This window comes from Empidonax traillii, unplaced genomic scaffold (genome assembly GCF_003031625.1).
Source record: "Empidonax traillii isolate 1590-97213 ecotype Southwest subspecies unplaced genomic scaffold, ASM303162v1 scaffold9:size3134949, whole genome shotgun sequence".
NCBI classification, from domain to species: domain Eukaryota; kingdom Metazoa; phylum Chordata; class Aves; order Passeriformes; family Tyrannidae; genus Empidonax; species Empidonax traillii.
Window position 1 is genome coordinate 2,545,622 of NW_020955202.1, and position 23,378 is coordinate 2,568,999.

At 42.0% G+C, this 23,378-nt stretch overlaps 1 protein-coding gene across 12 annotated transcripts in view; it reads right to left on the minus strand.

Annotated features, from left to right (window-relative positions):
* ZMYM2 (zinc finger MYM-type containing 2) overlaps positions 1-20,414 on the minus strand; it is an 81,946-nt gene extending 61,532 nt beyond the window's left edge. For 3 of the 12 annotated variants that reach the window (XM_027884652.1, XM_027884717.1, XM_027884626.1), the window contains exons 1-3: positions 20,165-20,414; positions 19,078-19,135; positions 760-875 (exon numbers count right to left, since the gene is read on the minus strand). The gene's annotated coding sequence lies outside the window, so the exon portion shown is untranslated. Of the gene's footprint in view, positions 1-759; positions 876-19,077; positions 19,136-19,467; positions 19,919-20,164 lie in introns of those variants that run through there. The other 9 variants (XM_027884679.1, XM_027884671.1, XM_027884708.1 and 6 more) reach the window with 6 other exon arrangements.
* Between the last annotated feature and the right edge of the window lie 2,964 nt (positions 20,415-23,378).

Below are 23,378 nucleotides of genomic sequence, written 5' to 3' on the forward strand. Positions count from 1 at the left end.
CATATACAATTAGATGATAAAAGGCTGAAGCGTATATCCAAGTGCCCAGGAAAAAAAAAAAAAAAAAAGGTAACATCTTTCTCTATATTAACAGCTTTGAAATGGAACTGATTTTCCTCCAAACACACACTACCAAAGCTCCTTAGGCAGCCCCAAGACAAATGGAACAAGGAAGGAAGAGATATATGAAACCACTGCACATGACAGGAACAGACACATTATTGAGCAGCAGAAAGTGGACAGCAACCATTCATTCGTAGCCACTACCACTGGTAGCTCATTTGAAGTCCATGACTTAATAAGTCATGTTCTACTGCGACTTTCAGTAACTTGCTCTCTTTTAACAGCAAGTGATGCCTGTTCAGGCTCCTTCCCAACAGCTACTTTGCCTGGAGGGTTTTGTTTCCCTTTAGTAATTGCTCAGTTTGGGGAATCTGTTCTTCATAACTGTCAATTCCACCGTGAATTAAAAAAATTATAAAAGTCAACCTGGATATAATTGAAGCTAAAGTACCTGAGATCACTCTAAAACAACATCTGTATTAAAAACCAGTAAGTTAAATTGCACTTGATTTATACAACAAGAAAACTACAGACATACTTATGTTATAATTTGGGCATGTCTTGGAGTACACACTGATGTGTGTCATCACTGAGCTTTTGTTAAAGGCTAGAAGTAGCTTTCTGTGCTTTGTAATAAAATCTTTATACAGGAAAGAAAATACAAGAAGTAGAAATGCCCTGCTCATCAATACTTACCCATCCAGAAATCCACTGCAATCTGTTTACCTTAGTAAGTTGCTCCAAGTGCTTTTACTTCCTGTGGGGAAATTGCTCTTGCACCAACCTTCTGCCCTTTACAAAAGTAGCGTGTTCTGAAAAAGGGTTTAAAACAAACATTAGCTATCCAAAATGGTTTCTGCATCTCAAGCCTCATCTACCAACTATGTTCCTTAAACTGACCTCCTTCTAAATCTACAGTTTAAGTTAAAACCTGACTTTCAGCACTATCATCCTACAAAGTTAAAGAACACGTGAGCCTATTCGGTCATCGCTGTGAATAAAGCAGCAACAGGACCGGTTGAGATTTTCTACTCTCTCACATCACATTTTGAGAATCCTTTGTTTGATTCTTTATAGACAGAGGGAAAAAAATACCATGTTTGGGAAAAGACAGGCAGATATAACTGCAATTAAGTAATCAAACACTAGAATTAAGAAGCATATCTCTAATAGAATATTAAGGAAATGAATGGTTCAAGTAAAATGAGCAACTGAAAATAAAAAAATCTGAGCAGTTACATTTCTTTCCTTTCTATCAGGTCAACCTCCCTTGCTGCTTGCAGAACAATACACTATGCCAAAATTAGGATATAAAAGGAAAATTACAGAACATACATTATAAATCTGGCCTACAATGCAATATAAACCTCGCATCACTAATAATTTTCAAGCTGTATATATGCACTGCAGTGATGCTTAGCACAGATTCAGGCATCCATAGCTTATATTAACACATGTGATCGTTCACATGAGACTGAAAATGTTCAAAGTTCAAGCCACTATTTATTCTTCAGGTTTTATAACAGTCATTAGGTTTCCCAGAGTTGGCAGCATTTTTAAAAGAGAGAGTATCAACTTGTGTAGTTATCTACTGTTTGGACAGCCCTTAAAATCCCCAGACAGTAAAAATGCCCAGAAGAATAAAGCTTGAATACTATTCTACACATTTACAACATTATACAAGCCCTCTTGTCCATTAGCTGAGCGGGAGCAGGGAGGGCAGAATGAGGACCAAACAGTAAAGCTGTGAACCCGATTAATCCTAAAAGAGAGGCGACCACCTTTTAATTCCTTCCTATGTTAGCCTTACAGCCAAATACCATTATGTAATAGCATTTGAACCACAATAAAGGTAAGACTGAATTGGAATGAAAGAGGTTTTCTTACAAAAAATTGCATTATCAATGCAGTTGGTTTGCACCTTCCTGGAAATCAGTCAGTTACACTGAAGAGTAATTTAATCCAATATTCTCTTTCACATATCTTACTTTTTCCCTCTAGGGTTGAGTAATTTAAAGTTAGCTTTTCCTGCATCTCAGCTTTTGCTGAAAAGAATTAATTCAATTCTTTGTTTCACAGGTTTATTTCATATATTTTCTTTTTCTACAAGGAGAAAAGCATCACAAGCAAATAAAGCTTTTAATAAAGTTTTAAATACACCTGAACAGACAGGAGTGAAGAAAAATGCCAAGAGTATACTTCAGGCCTGACTCAAACATTTGCTATTTCTACAAATCCAAGACAGACTTGGTCTCTATGACAGTACACGCACGTAATATGTAGCAAAGTTACGTTCCAAAACATGTATATTTTTGCCTAAATCTATTTCTTTTTCCACAAAGCTCTCAGAAAGGTTTTAATTACCTGTACTGTTAGGTATTACAAAGATAAGAAAACTTTGTGTGCTCAACTGTTGCTGCATTGTCATAAGCATGATCTACATATATTTCCTTGCAAATAGTTCCTCCCTCTGCAACAAAATTACCCATAAAATCATAATTATTTTTCAAAAAATGTGCAAAATGAGGTAGCTGATTTTCTAAAACTGCTAATAGCAAGGAGAAACACGAAAACCACAAAGGCAATGTCACAATCAGTATTTCTAAATGAAAAACCACCATAAAAGGAATGATTTAGAGAGTGAAAAAGAAGATGTTTAGAATGGGAAACTAGGAAGAAAACACCTTACAACTGGCAACTGCAAAAGATACTTAACAACAGAAATACAACTACTAGAACCTGTAAGATTGATTAGACTGATCACTGGATGAACGGCTGAGATTTTGGAAAAAAAAAAAAAAAAACCAAACAAAACCCAACAAAACTAACAACTAGTGAGACCTGGTCTGCAGAAAATGCACATTCAGTACTGCTGCAGAATAAGCTCCAGGCTTTCTAGTGCCACACAGGCAGCAAAATTTCAGCTGGACAGAGACAGAGGCACTGCCAATATACAATGGCCCTTCCTCAACTATGCCTTGTGCGTCCCTCTTAAACTAGGCTACATCACTCACCTGTACAAGTCTTTATGCTGAAATAATTTACAACCCCACTGCTATATTCAAGGCTTAATTTCTCAAGTAAATAAAAGGCAAAATGCAGGTCCTTCTTTAGAAGGATGGCAGCTACTGCAGCTCTTAAGACAGTCAGGTAAGTAACACTCAGAGGTCAAGTCTTGACTCCACTGTTGATGATAACAGTTAAATTTATCATGAATTTAAGAAACTGAGGTGGGATGTATGACTACCTTAAAAAAAAAAATCAACTCCACTTTAACAAAAGCAGGAACTGGAATTTAAATGCCTTTACCAAGTGCCATTAGTAACATCTGGAACGAAGGTGGCAGAAGAGCACACTTGGAGTAAAGACACAAAAATTAAAAGAAATCACTGAAATCCATCTTAAACTACAATTCCACCAACATAGGGCATTTGAAACAGACATCCAAAGTAGGACCATCACGTATTACTGCTTCCATGAAGAGGCTGTAAGCCTAAAAATAAAAAAGGAAAACCTGGAAGACCACTTTCGAGATAATACATAACTGAGACATCTTCAAATGTGAAGAGATGAATAAAACTTATGAGACAGTATTATACAAAGATACAAACATAGGAAGAAGAAGAAAGGGACTGATTTGCCCCAGCAAAAGAACACTACTTTCCCCTAGGAAGGCACAGTATCATAACTAAATTATTTACCTCAGCAGCTACTGTGCTACATTTAAATTCCATATCCAAACTAGAAGAAACAGCATATCAATGGAATACCATCAATCACTTCCATTCAATGGTGACAGCACTTGTGAGATAATGGGAATGAGAGGGCAAAGCAATAACTGAAGATTTCAGCTACTGTTGTGCAGACTAGGGGAAGAGGGCAAATGGCAGAACCAAAAAAGGAACGGAAAAAGCCAACCCCCCAAAACCCCAAACCAACCCATTACTGAATGACGGGGGCAAATTTTTACAACACAGCCAACTGCAACCAGCTAGAAGACAGAAGATAGAAGGAAAAAGCAACTCCCAGTCTAACTCTGAGCCATAGTCCACACATGTTCAACATGTAATTACCCAGATAGCAATCCAGAAAAGCATATTTAAATTCCCAGGGGAATAAAAAAAAAATTAAAAAATAAAAAAGCTCATGACTTCAACATCTGACTTCAGAAAGGAGAACAATCTAAGTGTGAGGAACAGAAACGGAGCAGCTAGAACAAAAAGTTTGAGAGCACAAAGGCCCTTAAAAAAACTCACTATATTAAGTATATAAACAATTGAAAAAGACCCCAAAAACTCTATGAAGACTATCAGGAAGTCTCTGACCTACAGAGATGCTGGAATTGTACTAGGGGGGGAGTTTCATATACATTTGCCCTATTCTTTACCTTTTGCTAGATGTGGTTCAAGACAGGCTACTGAGCTATGTCAGAGCAACAGTTTGTCTAAAATGCCAATTCTTGTCAATTTTACTAACAGCAAAATTTTCCTAAAGAATACTCAAGAAGCCTGAACCACTGCAGAAAACACAGAATGAACTCTTTGCATTGATGTTCAGTAAGGAAGAGATCAGGGAAGATCACATCTTAAACCCTCTTTCTAGGGGTCAGCCCAGAAAAAAATGTTGCAAAGTGCTAACACAAGAGGATTTTAGAACAAATCACTAGTGCCACATGGCAGTCACTTAAGATTTCTAAAGACAGTCAGCAATTTTTTATTTCAGTACCTGCAATCAATTACTTAAGCAGAATGTGAGAACAATTACCCAGACTACAATCCTATTTCCATGAGTAGATTAACTACTGATAAAAACTACAGCTGAATAAATAAAAGAGTGGGGAACTAACACAGCTTTTGCAAAGCAAAGGTAAAGTCTCACAGGACTACTGCAGACATCTTTTGAAGGGTTCACATACCAATCCTAAATAAATCAGTATACACCAAGTAAGTCTTCCAAAAGGAATTCAAACACTGTCCTCACTGGACTGCTGTGGAAACTATCTACAATAAAGATTTGAGAAAGGGTTCTCTGGAGGATTAGTAATTATTTAAAGAGGAAAAATGTCATGTCTTGTTTGCTGGTATCACAATAAAGAAAAGTTACCAGAAGGGTTCCAAAATAAAATTACATAGGTCAACATATATGTCAAGCAAAAGAGGCAGTGACTCCCGATGTGAGTGCTTCCTAATCTCACAAACTTATTCACAGCCGCTGAAAACAGAAACCAACTGTAAAAAACTACAGAAGGATATCACAGTGCTGAATGCTTAGGCCGTGTCATAGGCAAAATCACTAGTGATAAACACAAGGTAATGAACAGGGAGTAAAGAGCAACTACAGACATAACAATTTAAGATCCAAGTTGCAACTCTCTCACTCCTTCAAATCCAAGGTACTCAATCACCAACAACCAAAGAGGAAAAACAAAATAAAAGAAGAATCATGAACAAAATAGAACGCATTTGTCACTATATAAAAAACATAGTTCACCAACATCTTGCTTATCATGAGATGTTCAGGTCAGTCCCTTTCCAGAGAAAGGAAAAAACAGACAAGTTCCACAAACAATTTATACTAAAGGGAAAGACTTCTCCTTGAAAGAAAAACAACTGAAGATGCTAAATCTGCAAGAATAAAAAAAAAATATAGAAGATAGAGTTGCCCAGTGTCTTACAAGAACAAAAAGGTGCCCTGTGAAATAATTTAGTAGCTTTAATAATCTATTATGCATGAAAACACTTTCTTTTCTTCTTAAATATGAGTTACTGCTGTAGAAGGCTACAGAGGCTAGAAATGCCACCAGTTCAGACAGGGGTTGGGCAAACATGAAATAAATGCACTGATGACTTAAACAGAGTGGTCCAAAGGCAACTCTACAATTCTTAGCCAACCAGCTGTAAAACAGAACACTTCTGCAGAAAAATTAGGCTATAACTGAAGAGCTGCTATTCCTAGACATCACTGTTGCAAACAAGCTACTGAACTATTAATTGAGTACAGCACTTACTCTAACCTAGTAGAGGAATAATCTTCTTACATGCAAAAAAAAATATCACTAGCCTCATGGAAGCTCTACCCACTTACTTAAAATCTGAATTTTGGCCTATGGTTGTCAGGCTGACTTCAGTGGGAGAATGAGTGCCAACATTTTGGCAAAAATATTCAGGTTAGAGACTAATCTGAATATATTTTGATGTTCTTTGAGGCTACACAGCTCTAATGCTCAGTTCCTGACCCTGACATTTCTTTGACCACAACATCATTTAATTCTTTAATTCAGCTACTTCCAGAAGTTCCCATCCTTATTACAGAAAGTCACTTCTTATCACTTGACTTTTTGCAAGTCTGATGATTAAAAACTCAGTAAAGACTATCTGTATAGCGGTTACCAAGCAGTTGTCTAGCTTAACAGAATGTTGCAACGTCTTGCTACAACTCTGGAACATTCATTCCCTACCCAACCAGATGTAACCTATATACCACAAATTTCTCGGGGTATGAACCACCAACCCAGTGGCTGACTGTACGCCACAGTTCACTCCAAATGCAAAGTAAACCACTCCAATTAAAACCACCTTGAAGTAGCACTTGTTCACTGCAACTGAGGCAGACCAGTAGCCCAACTACACCCACACGTAAGAACTGAAAAGTGCTAGAAAAACATAACACAAGTAGTCCAACATTTTTAAAGGGTTGTAATTTAGGCTAGCTTTAAGTAAAATCTAAATCTACAGTGGTCCAGTCTCAATTTGGATAAAGTGAATTATACATATTTTGTATGGACAGACTCCTAGCTCTACAAATAGAACTCCATATTAGAAAAAAAAGCAGTTGCAGGGTCCTTTTGGGTTACCAGATATAAAACTCTTACCACAGGCAACCACACAATAAAACAATTTTTGTTAAACATTCTTACTACAACATACAGCAATTTCAGTTGCTGGAGGGGAGGAGGCGTGGTGGTGGTTGGGTGTTGTTTTATCTTTGGTTTTTTTCCTCCTTATATCCTTCCTGAAGGATACCTAGTCATCAGCCTTAGCATTTTATGCTCAGATAGGTCTTGGCTACATTGTGGCTCTCATTTACTGCTAACTTTCACATCTCTTAACAAAGGTTTTAACACTTCTGAAGGTCACCTAATTACCAGGTCCACAGGCTCACTTTGTTATGCTATCATATGGTACAGCTGTTTCTGCAGCCACACACATAACCAGAAAAAAGTCAATCCAGCTGACAGAGATGTTCCTGCTGGAGTCCTCTGCAGCCAGGTCAGTTCCCCAAAACAAACATTTCTGTGCAAGAACACTACAGCTGTGCTTGAACATAACAAGGCTTGTGCCACTGAAGCCCCGATCTTCAGCACAGAGATGCTTTTAGCAGACAGCAAAGTCAGGACAAGCCAATAGCCACAGACTGAACTGCACTACCCTGACAGCAACCACTGTGTAAAACACTGCAATGCACATGTGCCAATTGACAACGAAGCAAGCAGTGATGGACTGACTATTAAACCACGTCAGACTCAATTTTAAAACACTGGTCACAATCAGTAAGGTATCTGAAACGTGCAACACTTCAAGCAAAACTAATATATTATGTTAATGTCACAATGACCCAACTATTTTATCAGTCTGCCAGCTTCACGCACAAAGCACGCCAGTGAGTTCAACACAAATACTTGCATACTTCGGGCTAAACTCAAGTGCAAGTATTCACAACACCAAAGTGAAAGAAGGGTCTTCCTTAAATTATTACACAAGTTAAATAAAGAGTCTGAATAACATTTAACATAAACCCATCAATGTATTTATATTACTCATTTTTCAGAACACAGCATCATGTTCCTGAAACCTCTTACCTAAGCTTAGGTTCACAAATCTAATTTATCTGTTCTCCAAGTACCCTCATTACAAAAGTCTGGTATCTCATTACTTCAGTCTTGAGACACTACTCCAGAATTTATTTTCCAGTAGGTTTGGAGCCACTTCAAATTTCATTCTTTCCCCAGATTTTCAAAGGAGTTGTAGAGATTGAAGAAATTAGCTTACTAAAAGTCATTATGTAACACCCAAAACATGCTTGTCACGCAGATTTCAGAGAATTCAATAGAAAAGCATACACAAAGACCTGTAATCTAGCAGAGACAGCAAAGAAGAAAAGTAAATAGGAAAGATCTACATAGTGAAAGAAATATTTTGAAGCAGTTGAGTCAGTAAATTTTGGTTTCATTCACAACAGAGACTTTACACACAGCTAAAGCTTACAAACTCCGGTATCTTCTGAGCATCTCAACTACACTGCAGCCACCAGTGTTACATATGAATGCTGACATCTGGTTTCCAACTGATGCTTCCAGGAACATCTGAATAATTTTACTTAACACAGCCTCTTCCTTGAATGTTCCTACTAAACAAGTGCTAAGAAACGCTCCCCTGTATGCACTAACAGAATTAAAATTCAGATTTAACCTCAAACTTGATTCTATGCAAGGGTATCCAAACGAAGCACCAATCACTCTCGAGATTACTCATCAGAGAATAAGCAGCACTTAGCATGGGAATTAGGACCAATCAAAATCATAATGTTGACTAACAGTGTATGAGTTTTAGGGCAGCCATACTGACATGTATCTCCCCCTTGTATACACACTTTCAATGTATTTCATGGCTGTTTAATCATGAAAAGATGCTCGTCAGCAAAACACAGCACCATTTCCAGCCTTAGAAACCATTATGTGTAATGTGGTAGACAGTAAATTTTATCTCTCTACTACTCAAGCAGCAAGATGCTGGTTAAGGATATCCTTATTATAAATGGAATAGAAAGGTGAAACAAGACAAGAAACAAAGGATCCACAGAGGAAGTTATATCTAAATGCTTATCTATTACTCATATCCAAAGGCATATCTATTTCCAGAAAAACAAGCAACACTAGACCACAGCAACAGACTTGGAAGATAACCTTGGTGGAAAGGGAGTGCAATGACAGTAGAGCAACACCACACTAAAGACAAGAAAACAGGAAAGGGGCAATAAAATCGTGAAATATAAATACTAGAAAGTGGCATTAATACAGCATGCAAACAAGTCAAATTGTCATTTGATATATCTCAACTTTAAAAAAAATAACATTTAATAGGAAAAAACATAAATACTGAATAGCCAGATCAGAAACAGACCGCAGAATAGTAAAATTATTTAGATGTCTGGCCTGGGCAATAGAATAGAGAGCCCTCACAAATGTCAGTGGGTCGCAGCACACATTTCAAAAACATGCCTTACTCTTGCTCCCCAGGGAGTAATTAAGATTAATTGAGAATTCAAATCTATGAAGTCCCTAGCTTTTGCTAGCACTTCAAGAGCACCTAGTATATGCAGCACACAATCTTTCAAAGTTGCCAAGTTACAAGACACTGGGGGTACAACCAATCACATATAAACAAATCAAACCTGAAAAAACAACCAGGGACAAGAATTTTCCAATATTTGATTATCTTGGCTATTCAGGATTTCCCTTGATGCTACTTATGCCCATTATGTGCCACTCTATCAACAGGCATTGCTGAGAAGAGCCTTGTTTTCTCTTCTCCGTATTTTCCCACTAATTAGTTGAAGAGAGCAGTAACCTGCCCCTTCAGCCTTTTCTTTAGACTGAATACACCCAGCCCTCTCAGTTTTTCCTTCTCTGTTATGTGTTCAGCCCTCTAAGCTGGTGGCCTTACACTGGGCTCACTCCAGTATATCCGTATCTTCATCAGAGCAGGGTCTAACCAAAACACGACTAAACACTGTAGATGGGTTTTCCCAAGTACCAAACAGTAGTGAACAATCACTTCACCTAAACTGCTGGCTAAAGTCTTGCTTAATTCAATAATCAATAATCAAGGGAGCACTATCATGTTCAACTTGCTGTCCAACAAGACTAGCCAGAGCTGCCTTCTATCTTTTCAGTGCCCAGCTCGTACTATTCCCAAACATTTTGGAAATGAGGACACTTTTCTAATTGTCAACATGAACTTTTATTTAATGTTATTCATTAGTGCTTCCTCTTATTTGGTTGGGGGTTTTTCAATTTTTATTTTAAACTACATTCAGTCTATATTTCTATATGTACAGCCCATGAAACAAGCAGATTTGCACAGTAACCACCATGCTTAGAGGCAGTCCACTTCTCAGTGCCTGTGGCACAAATCTTTTTTACTAATGCTTCTAAAATACTTTCTTTTGACTTTTGCATGTGCTTAGAAAGAGGAAAAGCTGTCATGCCATGGAGTTCATAAATGAACAAATTTGTAGGCAGACCATTTTTCTTGCCTTTAGCAATAACTAACATCAACTAAGAGCCTCAACCATATTTTTCAGCCCTGAGAAATAATCAAGTATTGGCTAAAACAACGTGTATTTTAGGCCTGGTACGGACAAGCTTCTTTAACACAATTTACCTGCAGTGATTAGTATTGAATACATCTTGTGATTCAGAAAACTGAATTTAAAAGAGTAGGTGAATATTATGCTATATGTAAGAGGGAAACCCATGTAGACTATGACCAAGTAAACAGCCAATGAAGCTACAGTGCAACAAAGGAAAGGAAAGCTTATCACCACAACCAAAATAAAAAAGGAAGGGGAAGAAAATAAAAACAGCCACAAAACAGTTCAAGTTCTATGCTGAGATAATGTTAATGGGAAATGGGATCCAAGGCAAGAATAGACACGGTCAGCAAGGCAAGTATGATAGGTTTTCACAGCTGCACTGGCTGGCTGCAAGTTACATTATGCAATCAAGACTCCAGGTTATCAAACTATTTTTAAATGTAAAAGGTAGTTTTATTTTTAAGTAAGATGCATATTGTATTTGCTAAGGCTGCAAACCACGTCCAGTCTAGACAGGACTACTCTGGTTTTGAATTCCTGCTATCTCCCACTTTCTCCAACTCAACTCTTTCTGCCTTTCTCCCTAGCTGTTTATGGGTCATAACAGCAAGTCCATCATGGGAGCTATCACAGTGGAGAGCTGAAACACAAAAAACAGAGTAAATGCCCTACACCTACAAAGCTCCTTACCTCCAAATTTCATTGTAATGATTCACTTCCTAAGTGAACCATTGTAAATTCACTTCCAAAGTTAAAAAAACAAATAAACAAAAATTTAAAAAGCCAGAAAAGGCCAGTGTTGGTATAAAGAGGAAAGGACAATGACAAACCTAAGCTAGGCTGGTTTAAAGAGTCAAACAACCAAGGATACATACTTTAAATTTAAACCCACAAAAAATACCCTATACAGTATTTCTACTAAGCCAATACTTTGTCATTTGAGTGCAAATCTGCAATCAGAAGTGTATTCCGAGCCTTTAAAAAAAACTACCTATTGTAAACTTTTCTAGGGGGGAGCTTCTCAAATCCTCTTTAAACTTTTGCCTAAAAAGAAGAAAGTGATGCCTGAAGAAGTTACTCTAGCTACTAGTTACTGTACCTGCTGAAAAGCTACCACAGTTTCCTGACTCATCTTGTACTGTTTAGGCAATAATCAACACTCAGAAATTAAGCCTTTAACAGTGGAGAGTGATGGGGGTTTGGGAAAAGCTCACCCTATATGTTATTGCGTGCACAGTCTCTCCTAGACCAGGATGAAGTCACAGCCTACTCTATTATCTTTTAATTGAGGAATTGACTGAGTTTCTGAAGTCTGTTAATAGAAAGCATGGTTTTCACTCCTTCAGTCATTCTTGTAGGTTCTCTCCAAAGTTTATGGTTCTTTTAAATTATTAGAAAATGCTAGACTTGGTTCAGACTACTTAGACTACTGTACTATACACAATACTAGTCAGACCATCTCAGTATTTTTATTTGTTAATTATTTAGGTAGAAGCATATAAATAATGATGGCCAAACACGGTGACAAGGCAATAATACCAACATATATGCCATATTTGCGTCCGGTAAAAAACAAACATCCTTTGTTTGTTTTGTCTCTATTGTCTCTATTTTCTGTCACTTCTAAATTGCAATTATTTTTTCATTATATGTATTACAAAGATCTTCTTACCTTGCCTCTCTAGATACTACTTGGCTTCTTTAATGAGGCACCACTGACCAGAACAAAACATCACTTTCTGATTGAACATTTTTTCAAAAATAACATAACTACCATCACAAGCAAAATTGCAACTACTACTACTAAACAAAAACCCAACTACGCACACAGAAATACTAGCTATAAATTCAAAAGATGTCTGGTAAATTCTTCCATCTTAATAAGAATTGTTAAACTTATCTAGATTGGTATATTAATGACCAAATGTTGCTCAAACAAAATGATGAAATTATTTCAGGTGTAAGAGAACACTAGATCTTCTTCCCCTTTCCACAAACACATACACATTAAAAAACCTCAACACAAAAGACTGAGACCACACCCATAAGATTGCAACTCTCATCACAGACTCTCAGCTAAAGCTATAGAGCAGATTATGCTAGCCAGTGTGCAAACACAGAGTAAGACTGTTCAAAGAGCAAACAACCTAAACATAAGGGGCAACAGATGGAGAGAGGCAAAAATGAGAATACAAGGAAACAGCACCGCCATAAACAATGGTTAGAACTAATTCTTGTTCTAAGGATGGTATGTTTAAGTCCCAGGGTGACAGGAAAGGTGTTGGTTTGGTTTTGTTTTCAAGCCAGCTTCTTTTGCATTGACAGGCTGCAACTGTTTGTAAGGGTGCACACAGAGAACTTCTCCAACCACGAGGAGCACCACAGGAGAACAAATGAAATTGTTTAACTGCTCATGACATCACTTCCCATGGTACACTTATAATCTCATTAGCAAGAACAACAAAAGATAGGTAGTATCCTTCACAGTTAATTCCAACCTGTTAGTTTTACAGCCATAAAATACAAGATGCAAAAAGACTAGACAGTCAAAAAAGAAGACTGGGAAAGCACTCTGGTTTAGGATTTTGAATCTGTATCAACAGAGCGGGATCATTACTTTTACCACAACTGTTAAGAAAAATTATTACCACACAATACAGAAATCAAAAGCATGGTATGAGATGTCATGTGATTTATTAACACAACTAACAAACAACTGTCTATTAACAGTTAAGAGACCACTTAATATGTAGGAGAAATCTGCAGTCTGTTAGAAGAGTAGTGTGTGCTATGTTTAAAACAAGGGCTAGATTATGATCTTAAACCAAAGATCTCATGACAATGCTGTCTACAAGTGACAGATTGCAGAGAGTTTTCCTTTTGGGAAGGAAGGATTGCCTTTGCAATAACAGCCTTAGCTAAAGGTCAGACATCTGCAAAGAGAAGTCAAAAGCACACACAGAGATCTAGCGAGTATAGAAGGCAGCAAGTCTGGAAGAGAGAGAGACTTGAAGGTCATCCATAGGGGGATGACAGCTGAGTTTATGAATGAGATGAACAAAATAACTTCTAGAGAAATTTGATGTAGTACTAGGGGTAAATACCAAGCTGAAGGGATCTTACACAGACCTAAAGAAAAGGAACCCCAGAAAGAAGCAAGGTTTTCATCAAGGTTAAACTTTCAAGGAGAGAAGAAAACAAAAAGCAAAAGAAAGAAAGGCACAGTTGCATCACAAGTGGGCTTTTGTTTAAAGTTCCATAGGATTACATTGCACAGAAGAACCTAAAGGAACACAAGATGCCAATACACTTCCAACAGAAGTCTGCAGGAGGAAAACAAATAGGTCCATGTTTGGATTGACTATAAGACATAACAGCCCTCAATTAGAAAATCATGCACATAGTAAAATCTGGCATAATCCACTGAATGCTATCTTTTTCCCATGCCATCTTTCATAACAAAAGATTAGAGGAAACCGCATATAGAAACTAATAGACTCTTCCATAATACCACTGACTTCTCCCAATGATCTGTTTTCTTTGCTGCCCCCCCCCCCACCAGAAGTTACATCAGTGAGCTATGGTGCAACTATCCAAGTAGCTGTTGTCCTACTGGTGTGTGCCCAAGCGTACATCACTGCTCTGTACAATCTGTTACACAGGGGTAAAGGTGGAACTGAGATGACCCCCTGCTTAGCGTGTGTCAATCTTGAAACTGATGAGTATGGACCATGCCTCAACAGATTTCTGTATAGCACTAGGTACCTAAATTTAAGTATTACAGCTCTTGGAGGTTACAGTGATGCTAACTGAAGGATTCTGATAGACTTGGAAGGGCCCAGGAAACTGTACATTAAGGTTCATAAACTTTTAAAGTACAGAGTGCCCAATACACTGATTTCAAGTAAAGAAGTAACATGTTGTGTTTTCCATTTTTTAGAGACCTAAACTCATCATTTCTGCACAGCAGCAGACATCATTAAGTAGTCTTATCTCAAACAAACTTAAAGCAAAAAAAAAAAAAAAATCACAATCCTCTTGTACTATTGATACTCAGTATGGTCATCTAGAGCACTGGTAATGCCCAAATATGCTTCAAACCAGTACTGCAGCTACTCTGTTCAGAGCACTGAACACTTCCTTCTGAGCCCCTGCCTCTGCAATGAATCCCTGCCACCCCCATCAGGTTATTCTCCAATAGCTGATGGTGGAAGGGGCAGAGAAGGAAGTTATGGTGAAGCTAGCTCCAAAAACATTTAGGAAATATGAACAAAAACAAAGCACTTGAGCATTAGGACAAACTTACAAAGTGCAAAGGCCCTCTGAACGCAGAGCAATTTAAAAAACATGCCAGTGGCAATCATGCCACTGGAAACTCTCAGTTGACCACAAAAATTATTACTCTCTGTAGATTATGTTGGATTAGTAAAATCTGAATTTGCCATCTGTATTATAATCATTGATTGAAATAATTTTCTTCTGACAGTAAACTGGAGTAAGAAAACAACTTTCATCATTGACATGTCCAATCCACGACATACCTTAGTGGACACCTAAGAACTAACCTGAAGGACAGTCACTAATCTCATCTATGGCAACTGTTGATGTTCTCATCCAGGCATATATATAATCAAACTTGTTGTGTGCCTGTGTGCCCTACTGAACTCTAGTGGCATTGAGTTTTACAGAATAAATATGGTTATTGTTTAAAAGTTGGTAATTTCTGGAAGATCACAGAAGATAAAAACCTCAAATTGTCAAAACAATTTAAGTATAAAAAAGTGGCATTGAAATCATAGAATTTTAGGTTGGAAAAGATATTTAAGATCATTGCATCCAACCATTAACCTGGTACCTCCATATTCACCACTAAACCATGTCCCCAAGTGCCACATCTACACATTTTAATTACCTCAAGGGATGGTGACTTCACCATTTCCCTGGGCTGCCTGTCCTGATGCTTGACAACCCTTTACACGATGAAACTTTTCCTAATATCCAACCTACACCTCCCCTGGCACAAGTTGAGGCCATTTACTCTTGTCCTGTCACTTTTTACCTGGGAGAAGAGACCAACTCTCACCTGGATACAACCTCCTCTTAAGTAGTTGTACAAAGCAATAATGTGCCTCCTGAGCCTCCTTTTCTCCAGGCTGAACAACCCCAACTCCCTCAGCCACTCCTCATAAGACTTGTGCTCCAGACCCTTCACCAGCTTCATTGCCATTCTGTGGGCACACTCCAGCATCTCAATGTCTTCCTTGCACTGAAGGGCCCAAGGCTGAACACAGGATTCAAGGTGTGGCCTCACCAGTCCTGAGTACAAGGGGAAAATCACTTCCTTAGAGTCCTGCTGGCCACCCTACTGATGATAAAAGCCAGGATGCCACTAGCCTTCCTGGCCACCTGGGTGCACTGCTGGCTCATGTTCAGTCAAGCCTACCAGAGTAGCAAAGAATGCTCCTTAGCCATCTCAGGGAGGGGAAGGGATGGAGATCCACATGACACCACAGACACAAAGCTTGTTGATGCATTACAAACCACAGAAACACCTTAGAACAGTCCCACAGAAATTAAGGTCTCTCCAAAAATAGGTGGCAGGATGAATAGTGCAACTCAAGTGCATCTACACCAAAACATGCAGCACTGACAACAAACAGGAGGAGCTGGAAGTGATTGTGCAGCTGGAAAACTACGACACAAAATCAATACAGTCAAAGTGCTAACTGAAGAAGCCATACCATTCAACCACATTCCAGAAGTCTCACAATGCCCCCTTCTATCTATAATTTCTCTTAGAAGTACAAAACACAATGTTAATAATAGCATTTAAATAGAGTGGATTGTTCGTATATCAAGTTAGCACTACTGCCAGCCATATCCGCCAGCAACACACAGGGTAGGCTACATGTATGGAAGAAAAGCTAAGTTTCTTCTGAACTCTATTCCCTCAGAAACCCAGTTATCCACATAGAGCATTTAACTAGTAAGATTAAATCACTGAAACAAAATTCAAAAGAAGTTGCAAAGAAAGTGCTTTCAGCTGTGGAGTTAAATGTAGCAATGTCAGAGGACACAAAACTCCTGCAGCATACCCGGCTTTAAGAGCCTCATGAGGCAAGTACCACCTCCAACTTCTCATAGGGAACACCTTACTGTCTTTTGAACTCTTCCGAACTTCAAATTTCAATCCCTTTCCACAGACAGGTTGAATTCATTGTTATTTGTAATGGAAAATATAAACCGTTCTTCACGAAAAGTGATTTTTCCACTAGTAACAATTCTTGATATAAATTCTTCACAGAAGTCCTCTTTCTGCTTTTGTTCCAGGGTGCATTAATTGGTTGCAAACTCACACAATGAGACTAAACTTCAGTAATTCTGTATTTAGCCCTCAAAAACAAAATGAAAACTTCTGTAACAATACAAGACTGTTCATGATGCTCTTGGACCACAAAAAAACCCAAAACTCAAAACCAATCAAACAACCCCAGCACAAATCTGAAAGAGGTTGTACCAGTTTTGGTCCTACATCCCTCTGTATATTTGAAAAAGCTCTACAAAATACAAATAAACTTGATTTCCCTTTTTCACTGGCACTGTTACATTCTTGCTGATGCAAATCCCTCTTAGCATGTTATTCCAGGATAAGCAACAGTAGAATGCAATCATATATTTGGGGGTCAAAGAGGATTAATAACAATAACATAAAGCAAATGTAGTAGCTAATAAAGCAAATTTACTGCTCTAATTAGGACAGTCTTTTATTAAAGCAAGTTATTTGGTTTAACCACCAAATCATGTGCCTGAGGAGTCTGGTTCCTACAGCTGAATTTGCAACACTAAGCACCAAATGTGTTCCAACACACAACAGCACGGTCCTATCACATGCCATAAGAAGGCTGTACCACCATCAACGCAGTTGGAGAAGGATAACGTGCCATCTACTAGGACGCTTTTGTGCAAGAAGTTTACTGACTCTTAGTAAGGTTTGTTGAATCTTAGCTGTACAGCTGTTCTTGGTAGTATTCTCATCTATCCATAGGCAGCCAAACAAAGCTTCAATAATTTTCAAAACAGCTCCAGTACACAACAGCCTTTTTCACTCCCAATACAACAGCCTCACTACTTCCAAAGCATTATTTCACTCTCAGAAGTAACTTTTTTTGACATGAACAATCATCAGAAAAAGCAGAATAGCTGTTAGACTGGAATGCACAATGAATCAGAAGTAAAACTGAATGGTAGCCTCACATCCAAGATATGGTAAGAGTTAAAACATTACCATTAAAATTTTTAAATTACAGTAGGAAGTCAAGGTTTAGAATAGACCACTTTATTAATGATAACAGGCCATACAAATTCTCTGGGAGTCTTTCATGTGGTTGGTAATTTTAGATGCTCAAAATAAATCCAGATCTAATGCCTTCCTCCTAAGCAATGAGGTTTTGCAGCGAACCACTCATTCTTTGTATGTGTAAGCCACCAAGAAGCGACAAAGAAAGTTGCAAGCTTTGCAAATCTGGGAAATCTACCACGTACAATGGCAAGGGAGGAAATAAAGAAAAAAAATAATTCAAGATACAAGTGGTGGGAAAGACTGCAATAGCTGAATCTGCGCTGTACCCAAGCAAGGGACTCAGAGGGAGAGAGCTGCTGTCTTTTTTTTTTTTTGTTCTCGGGCTGCGAGGCCGCTGCGCCACCCACGGCCGCCTCTAGTGGCACAGCCCGCGCACAGAGTCCCCTTTCAGGTGCGCCCAAATCTCTACCCGTGCGCCCTCCACCTTACTTGCTTCTTCACTGCACTACCCTGCAATTTCAGAATCCCCCGTGCAGCAAAAAACTAGCCCCATTATTAAAAAGGGCAGAAAACAGAGTCAAATTACATCTCGGTCTACTGACAGGGACTGGCAAACAGGCTCTCCTTAGCCAACCCAACAGTGGTCACAACCTGCTCTGAAAATCCCACACAGAGAAGACAACAAAAACGCTCGCTTACTGAGAAGCTGTGGGTTTCCCCAGTGTCCTCCAGCTTTTTTGGGGAAGGGGCAAAGCAGACAGCTCAGAAGCCCTGCCAAAGAGCACAAACTGTGATTGGCACCCAACAAAACCACCCAAGCAAATCTGCGGGTGTATCTGAATGCACAAAAGAGACATGATGGAGTGCACTTCCCAAATTGCTGGTTGATTTTAAACCTCTAGCGCATCTTCTAAGCTTCAAGATGTTATGCAGGAATGGGATTGGAGAAACGGGGGAAAAAATTCAAGATGGCCGAAGGTGTCTTATCAGGATTTTCATACACTCTCTAGACTCTAGAGGGCACTCGAAATATGCCCTCGTCCTCCTCCCTCCAGAGCCGGGTAACGTGAGCAGCGGCAGCAGCCCGTCGTCTGCTTGCCGGAGTTGGTATTGCAGGAGCGATGTCTGCAGCAGCAGTGCCCACCCCGTGGAGGCGCCGCCTCACAGCCATTACTGGGGCTTCGTCCCAGGGCAGCAGCTGCTGGACCCAGGAATTTCCCCACCCAAGCCTGGAGGCACCTCCTTCCACCCCTGCGCCCGGGGGAATAAGGGGGATGTGGATCAAGCCCTCCCTAAGCAGGGCTAGCAAAATCAGAAATAGATACACAAATAGCACTCACAATGGAGCTCCCTCTCCTTGTTGGTCTCTGCCAAGGCTGCACCAAACTGGGCTGGAGCCTAAGGGAAAGACACGGGGTTAACACGGGGCAAGGAGGATCAGGCAGCGCCCCCAAGCAGCGTTTCTTTCGCCTGGCCAGGGCAGGTACCGCCTGCATCACTCACCACTTCTCTTTAATCCCAACCCTTCAAATAAATAAATAAATAAATTCGTTGCCCTCCCCGGGGGCGGTGGGGTATTCCTCACGGCACACCCACGCCGCCTGCCCCCGCTCAAGGAAAGAGGGACACGGAGCCCCCTCCCCGGGCGCCACCGCACCGGGGCCTTCTCCGCGTGAGTGCTGGAGGCAGAGGCAGCGACGGCACCCGCGGCGGGCAGCAGCGAGAATTACCTGCGAACTTCCCCGAGCAGCCCCGAACCGGAGTCCCAAGGGCCGCGGGGCCCTCACCGGCAGCGCCTCGGCGCTAGGCGAACGCCCGCGCCTCCCGCCCGCTCCCGTGGCAGTTACCCCCGGTCTCGGGTTTGCCCCCCTGCAGTCGGCCAGCAGCACTGCCGCCTCCTGTCCGCCATTAGAGGGACCCAGCCGAACAATACGGGAGGGGAGCAGCAGCGGCGGTGGCGGCGCCTGGAGCCGCGGAGCGCCGCGCCGGGCAGGAGAGGGGAGGGAGGGAGGGAGGCACCCGCGGGGGGGGCGGCGAGGGCGGTGGGTGGGGGAGGCACCGGGGCAGAACAACAGCCGAGGGCCCGGCGGGGAAGGGAGGGAGAGAGTTAAAATAGGAGGCGCTAGAGCAGACCCGGCCCTTCCCCCAAATGCCCCTGCCCCCCCCCTCGGGGCTGCCCCTGGGCGCTCCCCATTTACCCCGCCGCCCCGCTCCGTGCCGCGACGGGTACCGGCGGGATTTGCCCCCGGTGCCACCCGCGCCCCCGCCGCCAGAGGTGGCGGCGCGGCGGCAACGCGGGGTACTTCGCCCGGTTAGCTGGGAGGCACGGCGGCTGCTCTCCCATCCCCGCCCTGGGGGCAGCTGAGCGCCGCCAGCCCCCTGCCAGCCCGCCCTGGTGAGGCGCAGCGCCCTGCGCCCTCGCCTTACCCGGCTCCCCACCGCCTGCGGGCAAGGACCCCCCCGCCGGGGACACACGCACTCTGCGCTACTCCTCCAGCGCCTCAACTCTAACTCGGTCCAGTCCGGGGCGAAGCGCAGCTGCTGGCGAAGGGGAGGAGGAACGGGGCCAAGCGAGCTCGGGGAGATCCGCCTTCCTGCCCCGGCATTGGCTTTCCCAGAGGGCGGGCTCTGGCGCTGGGCTAGCGGAGTGGGTGCACCGCCCATCCATCAGAGCCGCCCGCAGCCGGTTGACCCTATAAACTGCCAATCTTCCTCCTGGCCACGCTTGGGGTTCTTCCCACTTTGATCCATCAGGTTTGAGGAACCCGGATCGTTGCCCACCGACCGACTCGTTACCCGCACCCGGGGGCTGTTCTGGTGTTCCCCGCGCTGCTCTTGGGCAGCGGCAACTTGCCGAAGTTGTAGGTGCCGCCGAGACGCCTGGCCCTATCGGCCGGCGGAGATGGTGCGCTGCCCGTCCCAGCCGTGCGCTCGGTCCCTGCGGGCGCCACCGCTCCGCCCGTGGGGCGCGGGTTTGCCTCTCCCTCTCCGTCCCCCGCCGCCAAGCCATAGGGCTGGCAATGGTCCTACGAGAGGTCCTACTCCGCTCCTTCCTTTCCCTCACCAGGGCGTTGAGCCTGGGGCCATATCCATGATGGACATAGCATGGGGTAATGGAAGCGCTCCCAGAGGGAAAAGGGAGAGTTCACGTCTCTAAGGGAGGGTGCCTGGCCCGCGCCCCGCAGCCTGCCCCACCGAGCAGCGCCTCCTCGCCTGCTGCCCCCGCCCTGCGCGGGGGAGGGCGCCATGTCAGCCGCCGACATGGTTCCTGGAGGAGCTGCTGGTGGTGGTGGTGGTGGTGGTGGTGGCGGTGGCAGTGGTGGCGTCCTCCATTTTGTCGGAAGCCGCTGCGGGGAGCTTGGGACCAATTCGAACCGAGGCGCAGCGGGGCGTCCATTAGAAGAGCCTCTGCCCGCCTTTCACGCGGGAAGAGGAGCCGGGTGCCCCCGGCAGTGCTACGGGGTGGGGACGAGCATTACGGCCAGGCGCCGGGAGCCAACTCTCCGCCTGCCCTCCGCCAAAATGGAGGATGCGCACTTTCCTTGCGCGGCTCCTTCCCCCGCGCTGGCCATGGCACTTGCGCCCGCTCCTTCGAGGACCGGGAGAGCGCAGCCGCCCGTGTGGCGCGCTGACCGCGCTCTGCCCCATTTAACCATCCTCCTCTGCCCAGAAGAGGGAGAGAGAGAGCGCGATACCCGCCCTGCCTCATCTAGCCGGGATCAGTCCTTGACAACCACGCGGAGCAGCGTCCCCCGGAGAGAAAGAGCCTGTTGTGTGCGCGAGGAGCCGGGTTTCAGCCGCTGGCGCCATTTCCATCCCCGAGCCTCCCGGGGGACAGCCTTCCTCTGGGGCTGCGCAGGAGTCACTCAAGGGCTGTCTCCTTTCTCCACCACCCTTGATGTGTTTGGCTAATAATTTTTATGTGTGGGAGAGACCAGAAGTTTTTTATCTTCCACTGTCACAACAATACTTCTAATTTTTTCCTAATGATCCCACCCAGAGACACAGGCTCCAGTCAACAACTCAAGCCAGAATCATCTACTTTCTTACTATGTGTTGATGGGAATCACTGTGGGTTTGGTTTTGTTGTTCAGGGTCGGTTGGATTTTGGTGGTTTTTTTCCACGACATACTACTCATCAGATGAAGCTGGGGAGGGGTACTTAGTGTCGAGGGAGAGTTACCTCAGGGTTGGCAGCACCTTGCTCATGCCTTATAAAAAGGATGTGAGCTGATAGCAAAACAGCTCTAACACAGACCCTTCCAAGGAAGAAAGTGCCACGGAGATGCATCACCACCCATTTTGAAGGTCTCCTCCAAGTTGCCCTATAAATTGATACTTTGTTCTACGGCACCACACTGTCTAGCTGTGTGTGTGAGCAGACAGCTGTTAAAATTTCAACATTGAAGCCCATTCATGTTAAAGTTCAGAAAAAAATTCAAGAGGGCTTAAGCACCAGGGATGGATGGTGAAAAAAAAAAAAAGTGGTTTTGTAATTCAGAACACATTAAAAGAAACCTGTCACACTTATTAGTCATTAAAAAAGTAACCAATGGACACTTTCATCTTACCATTGCTGTCACAAGAGACATTACCTAATGATGTTATCTAGAACTATTATGTAGCAATAGAAGATTTTCATTAATGTCTAAGGTTATACAGCTCAAAAAAAAAATTAATGTTTTTTATTGCGATTTTGGAATTGTATTGAAATGTATTTATATATAAACATTTAATAAGTCCAGAGAACCCTTGTACCTATGTAGACATCTAACCCTATTTTTAAATTTGTATTTTCAAACATAGCCAAAAAAAAAAAGAAATAATTTTTCCTTTTTTTTTTTTTTTTTTTTTTTAAATGACACCAGGAAAAAGGACAAAAACATTCAGGCACTTATGTAAATTCCTCTTCATCTATGTATAATGTGTAAACTCGTATATAATTCTGATTATTTTTAAGAATAATCCATATAGAGCAATTCTTTTTATGATTTGAAATAGTTAGCATTGGCTCAAACGCTAAGCAGCAAAATCTCTTCATGAACAACACAGACCTCAAATATAGGTATTTTTAGGCTCCACACCACTGCTTTCAGGGACAGGCCTGATGTCAGCAACTTCACTAAAAAATATCAGAGGTCTTGACTGGTGGTAGATAAATTCAACAAAGCTGAACCAACCATTTGTTCAACAACTTATAGGAAGGGTGACATCTGTCTATCTGTCATGGAATAAAATTGCCTCAAAGAGCAGTCAACTGTATTTGAACTGAGGAGGAGTAATCGGACATATTTTGAAGAGTTTATGTTTGAGCAGAAATCTTAAGAATACTACCAAGCCAACCTTCAAGTGATGCATAGTATATTCTAAGAACAGGATGAACACAGTTTAAAGCTACCTCCTGCTATCAGCAGTGTTTCTCTGTGATAAAGAATAGTGGCATGTGGTCCAGAGTTAGAAGGAAACGTCTTCCTTAGACTGAAGGACTTCTGCCTGAGCGCTGTTGTGGAGTACAGCAACCTAATTGTTTAGGTGTCTAGAACAGAGTTCTGAGGAATGAAGAGGAAATACTTGAACAAGGTGTCTAGAACAGAGTTCTGAGGAATGAAGAGGAAATACTTGAACAAGGTATCTATCACTA